Genomic DNA, 11,483 nt, shown 5'->3' with positions numbered 1-11,483 from the left:
TAAATAAAAGTTAACTAACAACAACTGCACTGGTCACTGTGGTAAACTCTGTCTGACTCTGCACAATCTCTCTCTCTCTTCTAATCTAATTTCTAATGGAGAGGACGCCAGCCACGTCCTCTCCCTATCAATCTCAATGCACGTGTGAAAATGGCGGCGACGCGCGGCTCCTTATATAGAATCCGAGTCTCGCGAGAATCCGACAGCGTCATGATGACGTTCGGGCGCGCTCGGGTTAACCGAGCAAGGCGGGAGGATCCGAGTCTGCTCGGACCCGTGAAAAAAACATGAAGTTCGTGCGGGTTCGGTTTCAGAGAAACCGAACCCGCTCATCTCTATTACTGATAGCTCACAAGTTATGTGTATAAATGGTATACAAGGATTGGGGTTCTCTTGCTTGTAGTTTTGTTAAGAAACTAGTTTATTGTATCTCAAACATCTAGAAATATTGTGTAACATCAAAAACCATCAATATTCCCAACCCAATGTTTAGAACTAGACAATACTTATGACCAATGTCAAAAGTATTGGTATTTACCAATGTTTACTTTCAATGTCCCATCACTATTCATGGGTGTTTGGGAAGGGGGTGGGACCAATGTGACAAAATTCTTTTAATGGTGTCATTTTGTTTCTTTCTCCTCTATATACACATGTATGGTAACGCTCTTGTGGAGAGCAATCCCCTAATATATAGTAACACCCTACATATAAAATATTGTTACTCAATCCTTGGAAGGATTTAGCTAAAAAATATACACTAGAACTTTAAATACACAAAGATTTATGAGTATAAATTTAATCATTTTGTTTAGACAAGTTTACACTTTCTATGAGATGTAATGCTGTAGGAGTGTTTGCTTTTGTATGTTTTTCTGCAACAAAGTAGCAAACATTTTCTTCTCCAGCTCATAATCCCTTGTTTTCTTGAAATGCCAGTTGTGCCTCAAGCTTGAAACCATCAATCCCAACCTCAACCAGTTCATACCTGTCAGACTCATCTGGTACCTGCACATTACTGTCATAACGATAACAACAAAGCTTATACTTCGTTGAACGTGCCCCTGGTGGCACTTGTTTTAGGGCGGCACTTGGATGCTTGTGTTGGTACTGTCAGATCGAAATGTACCAGTAACTGCAGATTATGTCCACTGTACTGTATCATGTGCCAACTTGAATGGAGTACAAATGGGTAGGACATGTACATACTGCCCCTGTAAGCTGTCCTATTTAGTAAATATGTATACATAATTTAAAATAAAATAATTCATAGTGGCTTTTTTATTCTATTAAATTGGCTATTATCAAATGAGGACTTATAACTAATCAATGAAAATAATAAAATGAGGAAGGGGGGCAGCCATTACTGTTGTGCCTAGGTGTGCCATCACCCCTAAATCCACAACTGTTTATTTTGATTTTACATTGATCCCTTAGTTCCAGTGAATGTAAATCTTATGGTACAGTACAACATGCAATGACATTCTAGAGAAGTGTGTGCTTCCATCTTTGTTGCAAAAGTTTGTGGAAGGTCCTTTCACATTTTAGCATGACAATGCCCCTGTGCACAAAGCAAGGACCATTGAAATATGGTTTGCGTTGAAGAACTGAGCCCTGACCTCATCCACACACCCACCACCTTTGGGTTTTATTGAAATGCCAACTGTGAGAGAGGCCTTATTGCCCAACATCAGTGCCTAACCTTATTAATGTTCTTGGGACTGAATGCAGGTAAATCCTCATAGCCATGTTTCAAATTGTAATGGAAAACCTTCCCTAGAACAGTAGAGACTGTTATAGCAGCAAAGGGGGAACTATTGGCATTGTAAAACCAATGATTTTGGAATGAGATGCTCAACTTGCAGTATGGGTGTGATGTTCAGATGCCTACATAATTTTTTCCATATAGTGTATATATACATCAGTGTAATATAAATGACTGTGAACAAAGATGTATAGATATTGTATATGAATAGTATATCCACTGTATCACCATAAAGTGAATATTTTAATCAATAAATTAATGTTCAGTTGATACTGTATGTCTTTATTATACATAGAATCTTTATGGTAAATCAATTAGTGAGATTTGCCTTTTTATGTGTCCTGTCTATGGATCTCTGTAAAACATTGAGAAGGGCAAATATTCATGATTTGTGATTTAAATCCCTTAAAGCCTTTTATAGCCCTGCAAAGCTTCATGTCATAAAGAAGATTAACCAATTATGTCAATCCTTTAGTACTAACAAGGGTTTTTCAAGGGAAAAAAGTCTTATATTCTCCCTCTAAAAGCTGTTTATGTGTAAAATCCTTTCAGATTCATGTGCGTTGTATTTATCTTTCTCCCTTTTTATTTGGTTTTCATACATAGAAAGTATGCATTATTTATGTTCATTTTATTTGCAGGAGAGGGAAAGCAATGAAGGTAAAATAAAGCAAGTTGAACATATATAAGTATAGATAAATTTTTACATGTCAAAAAATACCAGGCATAAAACATAAGATTGTCTTCTTAAAGCAATTCTCTGTAGAATCCCTTTTTAGAACAATAGATTGGTAGAAAGTTATGTAGAAAACCATCTACTAGTTAGATAAATTATAAAAATAAAAGATAGTACTGTATGCACATTTCTTACATGTTTACACAAATAAGTGACAATGTTACAAAATAAAATTAATGTCTTTCTAGGTCTGGGGTTGGGAACCTCAGGCCCACAGAGCCACTTGATCCAGCCCGGCCAGGCTCACCTAACCGAGGGAGATGCCGGGCGCCCGCTGAGATGTTGTTACTAGTGGATGCCCGGCTCCTTCTCCTCAGCAGCAGCCGGAGGCAGGAGCTCACTCCTGAGCTCCGGCTTCTGGCTCAGGCAGCGTACGTGTGCAGCTGTGCGGTGGTATGGGAGAGATGTCATGACGTCTCTCCCATAGTTCTGGGGAGCGGGCAGCCAGGCAAAGGGCAACGGTCTGGAAGCAGGAGAGGGGCTGGTGAGTATTGTTTTTTTCTTCTTTTAATGTGTGTGTGTAAGCGGCGCTACTAGGGGGCATATCTAATGGGGTATATTAAATGGGGTATAACAGCTGACTGGGGGCATATCTAATGGGGCATAACAACTGACTGGGGGCATAGCAAGTGACTTGGGGCATATGTACTGGGGAATAACAACTGACTGGGGGTATATCTACTGGGAGCATAATTACTGACTGGGGGCATAACTACTGTGGGTAGGCTCATTTTTAAGTTGATAATTTTGGATGGTCCCTGAATGATTTAATAAATATCCAAATGGCTCTTGGTAGAAAAAAGGTTCCCCACCCCTGTTCTAGGTGGACAAATTATGATACTGAAATATGTTATGTACAAAGCCATAGCAGGGCGAGGAAATAGCTAGGCACTAGAGGTGTTCTTTGGTGGCCCAGGAGCTGTTCTGTGACCATAATGAGGATTTGGGATCACCAGAACGAGGAAATAGCAGACTGGCTGACAACTTTGTAGGACACTTCAGCACAGTTCTGCAGTGGATTTTTTTTAGACTGCAGGGTGCCAGACTAATGCAGGAGCCAGGCCCGGCGCTACCCGCTCAGCAAAGTCCTGCAACGCAGGGAGGCGCCAACTTGGACAGGCGCTCTCCCTGCTGTGCCACCCTGCTGCTGTACATGATTGCTTTTTCTGGCTGCCGCTGCGCCTGTCATTCTTCATTAGAGGCAGAGCCGCAGCGACACCATCAGCATAAAACGCAGGTCATGAGGTCATCAGCATAGACAGAGGTGGCCCGCCCACTGATGTTTCCGGCAGCCAACAGCAGGGGACAGCGGCTATAGGACCACAGACACTGTGCACTGAGCATAGGGGACACACTGCCCAGAGTGACGCCGCTCTCACAGACCCCTATCATTAACGTGCTGTAGGCAGGTTATGATAGGGCTGACAGGTTGTGTTCTATGTGTGATGTACCATTCCCCCCACCCCCCCACGTCAGTCACACTGTCCAGTCCGTTCTTACCATGGCCACGCCCTTCCCCCAGGCTCCGCCCATTCTTTCCTGAGGCTCCGCCCCTTTCGAATGTTAACCTAACCTATGTTTAGCTTTAGCCTCTTCACCCGGAGGACCCGCCCCCTTCCCCACCTTTACCATATCACACTGATCCCGGACCCTGTTCTCCCCAAGTTCCTTCCTCCTCCTCACCTCTGTCCAGAGGCTGTTTCCATCCTTCTGAGCTCACTCACAAACAAAAGAGCTTTCTCCCAGCTGAGGTAAGTATATGGGGTCGGGGGGTGTCAATTAGTGCAACTTGTAGTTGGATTGTGGGGTGTATGGGTATTATGATGGTATTTTAGTATTATTTATCACGAATGTATACATTAAAGTTTCTATTTATAGGTTTTAGGGTGTAGTTAGAACTGTGCTATCCACTCAGCAAAATATACAAAGTGGGGAGGCGCTGAGCCGGAGATGCGATCTCCCTGCTCTGCTGCAGTTTTCTGTTGTTGCTGCCGGCTGCCATTGCACCTGTCAAACTATGTGACAGCAACATCGCCGGCAGCGTGAGCGGCTCTTCTAGTGTCAGCTCCCTCCCTCCCTCCTCTCTCCACCCCGCTACCTGCACTGCATGATGGCAGAGTGAAGCGGCTCTTCTAACGTCAGCTAACACCCTCCATCCTCTCTCCTCCCTGCTGCCTGCACCTGTATGAGAGCAGCAGCACTGCCAGCGTGTAGCGTCAGCTATTTCCTCCCTCCTCCCCACTGCCTGTACCTATATGATGGCAGTGGCGCCGCCAACGTGTAGTGTCAGCTACCTCCCTCCTCTCCCCTCCCCCCCCACCTTCTACCTGCACCTGTATGATAGCTGCCATGCTGGCAGCTTGTAGCATCAGCTATCTCCCTCCCTCCTCCACCTCATTCCCACATCTGTACCTGTATGGTGGCAGCGGTGCCGGCAGCGTGTAGCGTCAGCTACCTCCTTCCCTCCTCTCTCCGCCCCCTCTTCTCCACTTCTGCACATGAATGATGGCAGCGGCGTGGCAACGTGTAGCATCAGCTTCCTCCCTCCTCCCAACTTCTGCACCTGTAGGATGGCAGCGGCGCAGCAACGTGTAGCATCAGCTACCTCCCTCCCCTCTCCTCCGCCTCCTCCCCACATCTGCATCGGTATGATGGCAGCAGTGCCGGCAACGTGTAGCATCAGCTTCCTTCCTCCCTCCCTCCCCTCTCCTCCCCCTTCTACCTGCACCTGTATGATAGTTGCTGTGCTGGCAGCATCAGCTTCCTCCCTCCCTCCTCTCTCCTCCCCCTTCTACCCGCTACCTGCATGTGTATGATAGGTGCCGTGCTGGCAGCTTGCAGCATCAGCTATCTCCTTCTCTTTCCTCCCCTTCCTCCCAACTTCTGCATCTGTATGATGGCAGCGGCGCCAGTAGCATGAAGTGGCTCTTTGGTCACTAGTCCACCTGACACTGCTCTTCCGTGTAATGCAGGGCATACATGCTACAATTATTAGATCATTGCAACATGTGGCCGATCAACCTGAAAATATTGATCGGTTGAGCATGCCGGATTATCCAGCATGTCCCTCTGACATCGGCCGATCAAATGACATTTTCCCTGTTCCTGCACATGGGAAGAATCGAGATAGTCTCCTTCCCGGGGATGGAGTGCAGATATCATGTGACATACACTGTGTGAGATCTCACAGTGTATGTTCCGGATATCATCAGGGTCAGATAAAATGCCTGTCGGTTTGATAGACATTTTATCTGCCCGTGTATGCCCAACATAAGTACTGCATTCCCCCCTCTCTCCCCTCCCACATAAGGGGCACTACTGCTATGGACATTATGTGTGGCACTACTACTGTAGGCAGTATGTGTGGCACTACTACTGTGGGAGTTGTGTAAGGGGCACTACTACTGTGAGTATTATTTATAGCAGTATTACTGTGGGCATTATGTGTAAGAGGCACTACTACTGTGGACATTAAGTGTATAAGGACGCTACTGTGGTCATTGTGCATATGGGGCACTACTGTGTAGCGTGAAGTGTATAAGGGGTACTGCTGTGCAGCGTAACGTAACCGTATGTTGTAACATGAATAGGGGACTTTACTATGTGGTGTAATATGAATTAGGGGCACTATGTGTGGTATAATGTGAATAAGATTGTGTTACTGTGTGGTATAATATTAATTGGGGGTACTGTTGCATGGCCATGTCCCTTCCCTGTGAAATCACACTCCTTTTCCGCGCCTTCAGTATGCGCTGTCCCCTTTATTATGTATCAGAGGGAGGGCGCAAATTTATTGTTTGCAGGGGGGCGCCGAACACCCTAGCACCGGCCCTGGCAGGAGCCATGTGGAAGTGATGAACTGCCCACTAGAATCTGCACCCTGGCTGGTGGCACTACTTGTCCACATCTAGTAATGACCCTGGTAACATACATACTTGGCAATACCATTCAATTAATAGACATATATTTCTTATACATGTGTAGCCCCTTTTACATTAGCATGGTGGTGTAGATCAGTGTTTCCCAAAGCCTTTTCACTATCCAGGTATTAAGCATTAGCTTGCTTGATCATAGATGATTAATAAAAAATAAAAACAGATATAGTGGTTAACCCCTTATGAGCGCAGTAAACAGCAGCCAGTCACGAAAATAAATGGAACTCTCCTCAAATGATTCCCATAGTACAAACAATTCTAAACAAAATTACTTTAATTGACAGCGCTGACATGTATAAACACGTTCCTTTCAATGCTTAGGGCAAAAGGCAGACATTCTCCATATGAAGTATTGAATTCCCTTCTGTGTGCCAATTCCTAGGTGAGTAGTTCTGACTAGTGATGAGCGAGGTTCGGTTTTACTCGGTTTTACTCGGTTTTACTCGGTTCTCAAAACGGCATCTTATTGGCTATCCAAAACACGTGACATCCGAGAGCCAATAAGATGCTGTTTTGAGAACCGAGTAAAACCGAGTAAAACCGAATCCGCTCATCACTAGCTTCTGACGTCTCCACCGGGTGCTAAGAACTGGCACAAGTCAGTTCAAACAAGCATGAGATATACTGACACAAATGGATAATCCAGAACAATCCTTGGGATGTCTGCTTACTCCTGGTAAATAAACCAGGTCATTACCTTGAAAAAGACCACAGCAAGTGGTTGAAATGCATCGGTTGGAGGCCAGCAGCAGTACCAGTGACATTTATTTACCAGGAGTAAGCAGACATCCCAAGGATTGTTCCGGACTATCCATTTGTGTCATGATATCTCATGCTTGATTGAACTGACTTGTGCCAGTTCTTAACACCCGGTGGAGACGTCAGAACTACTCACCTAGGAATTGGCACACGGGAGGGAATTCAATACTTCATTTGGAGAATTTCTGCCTATTACGCTAAGTATTGAAAGGAACGTGTTTATACATGTCAGCGTTGTCAATGAAAGTATTTTTGTTTAGAATTGATTAATAAAAAATAACTGAAGTACCTTACTAGTTAAGTCACCTGTATTAAGCCAGATCCATTGCGCAGGTGCGGGACTGGAGACTCCAAGTCATCTCCCCTCTCTGGGCTGGGGGAAGTGGCAGCCCCCCCTTTCCCCCAACTTAAAGTAAGCAGGAGCTGCCGCTGGGTAAATCCAACCTTGTCTTGCTATAAAAAATATTTACATTTCACAGCTATACCACCAAAACCTGGGCAGTCTCAGGCTAGACCCAGTGCATATTGATCCAGCTCGCCCTCTAGAACCCTCAATCTCCCCTCCTCAAAGCATCACACATTGAGAGGGGAAAAAAAGGTTGCCCATAGAATAACTTTCTGTATGGATTTAATATCAAATAAAACACAGCTGTATGTCTGTTTTCCTCTTGTATAAACAGTTGAGTTACAGTGTAGCGCTCAGTCCTAACTTTTAGTTTTTCACTTAGGTGGAAGTGATATATTCTAAGAGTGGGCTTGGTTTAGTTCAATGGGTGTTTTGGATATCTCCAATGGTCTATTGTAACACTAAATAATTAATACTAAATAACTAAATCCCACAAATGAAATGTCCACATACAGATAATAAATGATAGCGTAGGTTTATTATTGTCAATGTTACTAACAGTGAGAGTTATGAGTAACTCTTTGTCTTTATGTAGATTGAGTGTGTGTTGTAGCCTGCGGCGTCCCGCACGGCTGCTGACACTCGTTACTGTTCAAGTCCGTATTGAAAATATATAAAAAGGTATAGTGTGTGAAATAAAATAATATATATATATATATATAGCGAAAAAATGTCAAAAAGCTGGAACAAAAACAAAAGGCAAAAACAAAAACAAAGCAAACCCCAGTCGTGGGTTTCTTCACGGTTTGGGTGTCTGGGGTTAATCAGGAAAACGTCGGTTGCTCCGGACTAGTCTTTCTCTCTATACTCCGCTTCACATGGCGTGTCCTTGTTCAGACACGCCTGGAAGCCGGAGGGTTCGAGAGGCTGACCTGTCTAGGGTGAAGGGGAAACTCTGTCAGTGCTCTGCGGAGCGACTTCAGGAGTGACCCCTGCCGCATACGGAGACTCACCTTCAGTTTCCTTCTGTTCCCCCGTCGCACCTCGTCACCGACTTCTTCTCTTGGTTTCTCTTCTGTTGCTAGGCAGCGTGGTTGGTTTCCGGGTTTCCCCGATCACGTGACCGGGACTCTGCTCCGTAGTAGGCGCTTGTAGTGATCTTTGTCTGTTTCAGTATTCAGATAGCAGTGTTAGCTCCAACGCGTTTCAGCCTCTAGGGCCTTCCCCTGCCATCTGTCCTGGATCCTGTGTCTTTTCACTCACGGAGTTAAACAGCTTGTCAGTTTTCCTGAGTTCTCTGCCTGAGAGGTAATAGTTAATTAGCTCCACCTGTGGTGAACTCCTGTGTGAGGCTGAATTCAGTAATCTGAAGTTCAGGCTTCAGTGTTCTCTCGGCCTGCTAGGCCTCTTGTATAAGCTGCCTAATAGGTAAAACAAGAATAATAAAGAGAACTTGGTCCACTAAATAAAGTCCAAATTTCCAGTGACAAAGGAGTTAATGGCAAGCAGTGTGAGGTATCTCAGTTAAACAGCTAGTTACCTTCATAACCATTTCTTCCTCAATGTCATCTTTTTAGACAATGCTGAGCTGACTCAGCCATTCTGATGACAGCAGATTGTCATGGTTATCACATTCTACTCACAAATAATGAGCTCGCATAAATCTAATAAAATATTCATAAGTATTCCCTGATTGTCCCAAATCAGCTTTTAAACACATTTAGCTTTATTAGGGTAAACAAATTGCCATGGTTTGTGATACAACTCATCAATCTAAGTATGCATTCATTCCCAACTGAAGGGTCAGCATTAGTAGGAGAATGCCAAATATCTTTGTTCTTATGCAAACTTGACATTTCCCAGCACAGCTCCTACACAGAATTGCCATCACACATGCAAAATATAAAACTGAAACCATGATTTAGTGATGACTACGTGGTCACAAAAAATATATACAATTTCATGCAATTTTTTAAAAATGTTTGTAAATGTCTAGGCCAACTATGCAGTTCTGGGATGCAGTCAAAAGGTTGACAATAAGTTTGACACAGCATGGTGTAGGCAGCTTCCTGCCAGAGCTACTGCTAATATCCTGCTCTATCTCCGGTTTCCCTGGTGGTCTGTGGCTGAAAATTTCTGCACGAGTGCAGTACCCCCCTCTGCTCCTCCAGTGTGAATATGGGGGTCCTCGGTGTCAGGACTCCTAACTCAAGAGAGACTGTCATTTGGCTGGATTACTTTGTCCCAAGGTGGACTCATCTTCTGGACTGATTTTGCTCACCTTGGGACTGGGAACTATTTCAATGGTTGCCGAGACCCTTACTGTGCTCTATGAGGGTGATTCCGAGTTGATCGCACATAGCAACTTTTTGCTGCCCGTGCAATCAACTAGACGCCGCCTATGGGGGAGGGGTTTTTTGCATAGCAAGGCTGCGAACGCTTGTGCAGCCCTGCTATGCCAAATTTTTTTTGTGTACAAGACCAGGGTAAGAGTTACTTACCCTGTGCGACGGATCCAGCGATGCAGGTCCCGGAATTGACGTCAGACATCCACCCTCCAAACTCCTGGACACGCCTGTGTTCGCTGCACCACTCCCAGAAAACGGTAAGTTGATGCCCTGGAACGCCTTCCTCCTGTCAATCTTCTTGCAATCGTGGTAGCAATCGCTTTCTTCGGTCTTCTTGTCGTTGCCCAGTGATGGCCATCGCTGGACAATGACACGCCTGTGCATTGTGGCCGCCGCGCATGCGCAGAACTGACCCTTTCGCACTGCTGCGAAAAACAGCAGCGCGCGAATGGGTCGGAATGATCCCCTATGTTATGTAGACTGATTTTCTTTAGCTATTGCGTAATTTTTTCTTATTGTTTGTACATCCTTTCAAAGCTCCAGTTGTGTTATCCTGCTCATTCTATATAATTATTTGCCTACAACCAATTACTTTCCAGGTGAATTCTGCTCTAATGTTTATGGCCATTTATTTAGTGTTATTGTCATTTTTATAAATACAGGTATTAGTCTCTTTTCCGGCTCAGCGTATCTAAAAATATGTGCATTTTTTATAGAGATGTGTGGCGGACACTTTTCGGGATTTGTGTTTTGGTTTTGGATCTGGCTGGGTTTTTTTTAAACATAAAAACAGCTAAAATCACAGAATTGTGGGGGTAATTTTGATCCTACGGTATTATTAACCTCAATAATATTCATTTCCACTCATTTCCAGTCTATTCTGAACACCTCACAATATTGTTTTTAGGCCAAAAGGTTGCACCAAGGTAGCTGGATGACTAAGCTAAGCGACACATGTGGGCGGCACAAACACCTGGACCATCTAGGAGTTTCACTGCAGTGTCAGACAGGATGGCAGTTTTAAAACCTAGGCCCCAAACAGCACATAATGCAAAGAAAAAAAGAGGTGCAAGATGGAATTGTCCTTGGGCCCTTCCACCCACCCACCCTTATGTTGTTTAGACAGGACATGCTCAGTTTAGTAAACCCATCATTTCAGCGACAGGTGGTCCCCCTGAAAAAAGCTCGCCAAGTTCTAGCTAGCTACAAACATACCACCTCCTTCTTTGATGAATTTTCACATTATGAGAAGAGGCAAGAGGAAGAGGACAGTGTCAAGAAGGTGATTGAAAATTAGAGAGGCACAAGCAATCAGGAACAATACATAGGCTTTCACCTCCACTCCTATATTGATGTGGTACGGAAAGGGCTTCAACCAAGTAAATATATAATTAATTACCACATTACTGGACAAACTGAAAAACTAGGGGCCAAACCCTACAAATTTGTACCCCACCTCCATTTTCAACGAATAAGATAATCTCGGATTTAATATTGGGATGCAAATAAACTGGTGTATACCACATGATCAAGACTGTATATTTTCCCCTCCACGGAGTCTGGAGACTTAATTTGTGAAAATCTCGTGGGTTTC

Source organism: Pseudophryne corroboree, chromosome 2, assembly GCF_028390025.1.
Source record: "Pseudophryne corroboree isolate aPseCor3 chromosome 2, aPseCor3.hap2, whole genome shotgun sequence".
Lineage (NCBI taxonomy): Eukaryota > Metazoa > Chordata > Amphibia > Anura > Myobatrachidae > Pseudophryne > Pseudophryne corroboree.
This window is presented reverse-complemented; position numbering follows the sequence as displayed.